This window comes from Sinohyriopsis cumingii, chromosome 11 (assembly GCF_028554795.1).
Source record: "Sinohyriopsis cumingii isolate HCF-2022 chromosome 11, ASM2855479v2, whole genome shotgun sequence".
Taxonomy (NCBI): Eukaryota; Metazoa; Mollusca; class Bivalvia; order Unionida; family Unionidae; genus Sinohyriopsis; species Sinohyriopsis cumingii.
Genome location: NC_142971.1, coordinates 112,487,903 through 112,493,902, shown reverse-complemented (window position 1 = coordinate 112,493,902; position 6,000 = coordinate 112,487,903). Strand labels below are relative to the sequence as shown.

The window sequence follows — 6,000 nt, the reverse complement described above, 5'->3', positions numbered from 1 at the left end:
ATTATAATTTTTTTAAGGTTCAAACGACGATCATTACCTTTGACAGGTTTTTCACAAGAATGGACACTTGGGCTATTTTAATGTAACATAATTTGTAATAATATTTAGATTTTGTAACAGATAGTAATATTTATAGAGACCAATGCTGATGAAAAGTTTTCAATGTGATCAAGACACTAATGAAAGATAATGTCTCAGATACTGAACGGTTCACAACAAAATCAAAGGAAGCTGCGTCCGCAATAATTGTAAATCGTCGCTATTGCTTCTTTGAAACATAATCAAAGTCGTTGCTTTGACATACAAGTAATTACCATGGAATATAGAATGGAAATGAAACTCTTATGAATTACAATGGGCATTTAACTGAAATTTAGTATTTCTTTATCAAATTTATTTAACAAAGCATGATCACAGCCAACACTTGTAATAAACCAAGCAATTTCCTCAGCATAATAAAAACCAAAGAATTTGTTATTTGCTCATTAAATGAAAACATTATTCTTCTAAAGAATGTTCATATTTCTGTGCAAAATACTTCCATGAAAATGAAACACATTAATGAGAGACAGAGAGAGACGTACACTCTGTGTGTGTGTGTATGTGTGTGATTTAGAATTGAAACGCAACTTTAACAATTATTTTGTCATATCGCTAGGATATCTACAGTGGCTCTTTATAGTGATGCCTAGCACTGGGGGCATCATGTCGCAGACATGTAGCATGATGTTCCACCCAGTCACATTATCGTGACACCAAGCCGACCAGTCCTATTACTAAAATCTTAAGCTGAGCGCTATGCCAAGCAGAGGTTAGTACTATAATTTTGTTACGTCTTTGGTATGACTCGGCCGGAAATCAAGCACATTTAGGAAAGAGAGATCTTCATTCAATGTATTATGTCTATGCATGTTTATGTGAGTCTCTAGTTGCAAGGATAAATGTCCTTTAGCTAAGAACAATTGCACAAGAGGCGTTTCAAATCAGAAAATCGATAGTCCATGCTATCAGCATAGTCATACAAAGTAAAATTCTTCCATGTTTACATATGTATTACACGAATAGATGTTTAGATATATATTCTTTCACGCCATGGAATCCACTCACATGGCACCTTCACAATTATACCAGTTGAAAACGCAAACATAATATTAAACGGAATTTCCGATCGAACGTTTGAGAATCAAATTTAAACTAAATATGGGCGATTGCAGTAATATTTTACAATATTTGCAATCGATAAGCTTAATTATCATACGCTGCAACTCTTAAGGAATTCTTGATTGTAATCGTATCAAACTTTCCGCCAGATTTATTTTTCTATTTTACATTTTATTTTATACTACTTCACAACATGCATATGCGTGGGAAACAGGAAACTCTGCATCTCACTTCACAAGGTTCAAAACAATTTCTTACTTTGTTGAGAGAGAGAGAGAGAGAGAGGGGGGGAGGGAGGAGGAGGAAACTAACGATAATAGAGATAACAAAAGTGTGAAAGGGAGTTTTGTCGGAAGTTTATTTCCTTTTTAATCTTTTAAAAAATATTTATTTGTTAAAATGGTTTAAACGAGTTTTAAAATGAAAACAGGCTTTAGAAGGAAAATACAAAAATTCCTGCCAGCCGCTGGATATGTTCCGTGCCGGAACCCGGGATTGAACCGGGGGCCTTTAGATCTTCAGTCTAACGCTCTCCCAACTGAGCTATTCCGGCTGACATTGACAATTGTCGCAACTTACCTATGTGACATTGCATTTATCACTGCGCACCAAATCCACATCACTGACAAGTTTGATCATCTACTTTATCAAATAAGTCAGTCACTTCTAAAAGTCCACTTATAGACCACTGTACATCAATGGTAGTGTTTCAATTGTGTCTTCACAATTCTATAAAAGCAGTTTGCTAGGCAGCATCAAGAAAAGCAGTAAATTCACACCAATCTCATCCCTAGCTTTAACGATCCTCACACACGCCAACCACTAAAATAAACCTCCTTAAATAAGACAAGAATTCTTTATTTTCGATTGCGCTGTCCATACATGTCAATTAAAATATACAATATAAATGCATTCTCCACAATAAAGATCATAGGTGTCTTACGTGCAAATCTATAGACACATCTACAACTACAGAATGGAAAAGCATTCTTAAGAACAAAATGAAGTAAGACATTTCAATGGGTACTTTATTCCAAATATCTACAATCCGAGAATGTAAACGAATATCGTAATTTCGGAAAGATTTCATAATGCAGTTCTTACTATCCGATATTCTTCTCATCATTGAAAACACATACTTTCTCATTCATTCTTCAACACTAAATGCATTGTAGTTTACAAACATGATGGAGGCACTCTTCCGTCTCAAAAGGCTTAATAGCAGACGAAGACAGTTATTATAGTCAATAACCATGTTTCTTTTCATACATTCACTAACGTTTATCCAAAGAGCATCGCAGTACAATACGCAGCAATAGGATTTAAATCATGTAAATGTCATATTTATACCTGTCAATTTATCTGCAATAACTTCCTTCAACCTGCGACAGAAGAACTTACCAATAACACATCACCAGCAAAACTAAAAGTGTTAAGAAGTAACACATTTTCAGTCAACTGTATTCCCGCGTCACACTCACCCAGCTTAAGATATATTTCTTAAAAGTATAGACTAAACAACAAAGGATAAAGATCACCTCCCTACCTCACCCCGTTGAATACATTGAAGAAACTGGATCATGTACTCCCCCCCCCCCCGCCCCAATCAAAACTGGTTGCCATACCAGGTAACTCGAGTATGAACTATGGTGGCAGGTATTTGATTCTCGAGCACCTTTTCAAACAATCTCCAATAATGTCATAGTCTAAATGGGTCCATCTAAATAAAGCCTTTGACTCTTTGCCACGTGCCTTACTGCTAGTAAAACTAGGAATGTGCGTGCTGTCATATAAAGGATTAACATCTTATTGAAAGTTATCCTAAATCTAATATTATAATTTTTTTAAGGTTCAAACGACGATCATTACCTTTGACAGGTTTTTCACAAGAATGGACACTTGGGCTATTTTAATGTAACATAATTTGTAATAATATTTAGATTTTGTAACAGATAGTAATATTTATAGAGACCAATGCTGATGAAAAGTTTTCAATGTGATCAAGACACTAGTGAAAGATAATGTCTCAGATACTGAACGGTTCACAACAAAATCAAAGGAAGCTGCGTCCGCAATAATTGTAAATCGTCGCTATTGCTTCTTTAAAACATAATCAAAGTCGTTGCTTTGACATACAAGTAATTACCATGGAATATAGAATGGAAATGAAACTCTTATGAATTACAATGGGCATTTAACTGAAATTTAGTATTTCTTTATCAAATTTATTTAACAAAGCATGATCACAGCCAACACTTGTAATAAACCAAGCAATTTCCTCAGCATAATAAAAACCAAAGAATTTGTTATTTGCTCATTAAATGAAAACATTATTCTTCTAAAGAATGCTCATATTTCTGTGCAAAATACTTCCATGAAAATGAAACACATTAATGAGAGACAGAGAGAGACGTACACTCTGTGTGTGTGTGTATGTGTGTGATTTAGAATTGAAACGCAACTTTAACAATTATTTTGTTATATCGCTAGGATATCTACAGTGGCTCTTTATAGTGATGCCTAGCACTGGGGGCATCATGTCGCAGACATGTAGCATGATGTTCCACCCAGTCACATTATCGTGACACCAAGCCGACCAGTCCTATTACTAAAATCTTAAGCTGAGCGCTATGCCAAGCAGAGGTTAGTACTATAATTTTGTTACGTCTTTGGTATGACTCGGCCGGAAATCAAGCACATTTAGGAAAGAGAGATCTTCATTCAATGTATTATGTCTATGCATGTTTATGTGAGTCTCTAGTTGCAAGGATAAATGTCCTTTAGCTAAGAACAATTGCACAAGAGGCGTTTCAAATCAGAAAATCGATAGTCCATGCTATCAGCATAGTCATACAAAGTAAAATTCTTCCATGTTTACATATGTATTACACGAATAGATGTTTAGATATATATTCTTTCACGCCATGGAATCCACTCACATGGCACCTTCACAATTATACCAGTTGAAAACGCAAACATAATATTAAACGGAATTTCCGATCGAACGTTTGAGAATCAAATTTAAACTAAATATGGGCGATTGCAGTAATATTTTACAATATTTGCAATCGATAAGCTTAATTATCATACGCTGCAACTCTTAAGGAATTCTTGATTGTAATCGTATCAAACTTTCCGCCAGATTTATTTTTCTATTTTACATTTTATTTTATACTACTTCACAACATGCATATGCGTGGGAAACAGGAAACTCTGCATCTCACTTCACAAGGTTCAAAACAATTTCTTACTTTGTTGAGAGAGAGAGAGAGAGAGAGAGTGGGGAGGGAGGAGGAGGAACCTAACGATAATAGAGATAACAAAAGTGTGAAAGTGAGTTTTGTCGGAAGTTTGTTTTATTTCCTTTTTAATCTTTTAAAAAATATTTATTTGTTAAAATGGTTTAAACGAGTTTTAAAATGAAAACAGGCTTTAGAAAGAAAATACAAAAATTCCTGCCAGCCGCCGGATATGTTCCGTGCCGGAACCCGGGATTGAACCGGGGGCCTTTAGATCTTCAGTCTAACGCTCTCCCAACTGAGCTATTCCGGCTGACATTGACAATTGTCGCAACTTACCTATGTGACATTGCATTTATCACTGCGCACCAAATCCACATCACTGACAAGTTTGATCATCTACTTTAGCAAATAAGTCAGTCACTTCTACAAGTCCACTTATAGACCACTGTACATCAATGGTAGTGTTTCAATTGTGTCTTCACAATTCTATAAAAGCAGTTTGCTAGGCAGCATCAAGAAAAGCAGTAAATTCACACCAATCTCATCCCTAGCTTTAACGATCTTCATACACGCCAACCACTAAAATAAACCTCCTTAAATAAGACAAGAATTCTTTATTTTCGATTGCGCTGTCCATACATGTCAATTAAAATATACAATATAAATGCATTCTCCACAATAAAGATCATAGGTGTCTTACGTGCAAATCTATAGACACATCTACAACTACAGAATGGAAAAGCATTCTTAAGAACAAAATGAAGTAAGACATTTCAATGGGTACTTTGTTCCAAATATCTACAATCCGAGAATGTAAACGAATATCGTAATTTCGGAAAGATTTCATAATGCAGTTCTTACTATCCGATATTCTTCTCATCATTGAAAACACATACTTTCTCATTCATTCTTCAACACTAAATGCATTGTAGTTTACAAACATGATGGAGGCACTCTTCCGTCTCAAAAGGCTTAATAGCAGACGAAGACAGTTATTATAGTCAATAACCATGTTTCTTTTCATCCATTCACTAACGTTTATCCAAAGAGCATCACAGTACAATACGCAGCAATAGGATTTAAATCATGTAAATGTCATATTTATACCTGTCAATTTATCTGCAATAACTTCCTTCAACCTGCGACAGAAGAACTTACCAATAACACATCACCAGCAAAACTAAAAGTGTTAAGAAGTAACACATTTTCAGTCAACTGTATTCCCGCGTCACACTCACCCAGCTTAAGATATATTTCTTAAAAGTATAGACTAAACAACAAAGGATAAAGATCACCTCCCTATCTCACCCCGTTGAATACATTGAAGAAACTGGATCATGTACTCCCCCCCCCCGCCCCAATCAAAACTGGTTGCCATACCAGGTAACTCGAGTATGAACTATGGTGGCAGGTATTTGATTCTCGAGCACCTTTTCAAACAATCTCCAATAATGTCATAGTCTAAATGGGTCCATCTAAATAAAGCCTTTGACTCTTTGCCACGTGCCTTACTGCTAGTAAAACTAGGAATGTGCGTGCTGTCATATAAAGGATTAACATCTTATTGAAAGTTATCCTAAATCTAATATTGTAATTT

General features: G+C 35.3%; 2 non-coding genes across 2 annotated transcripts; both read right to left on the bottom strand.

The window, feature by feature from the left end:
- Positions 1-1,641: 1,641 nt before the first annotated feature.
- Positions 1,642-1,714, bottom strand: Trnaf-gaa (transfer RNA phenylalanine (anticodon GAA)). The gene has a single exon. It is a non-coding gene; the product is annotated as a tRNA-Phe (tRNA).
- Positions 1,715-4,640: 2,926 nt separating this feature from the next.
- Trnaf-gaa (transfer RNA phenylalanine (anticodon GAA)) lies at positions 4,641-4,713 on the bottom strand. The gene has a single exon. It is a non-coding gene; the product is annotated as a tRNA-Phe (tRNA).
- Between the last annotated feature and the right edge of the window lie 1,287 nt (positions 4,714-6,000).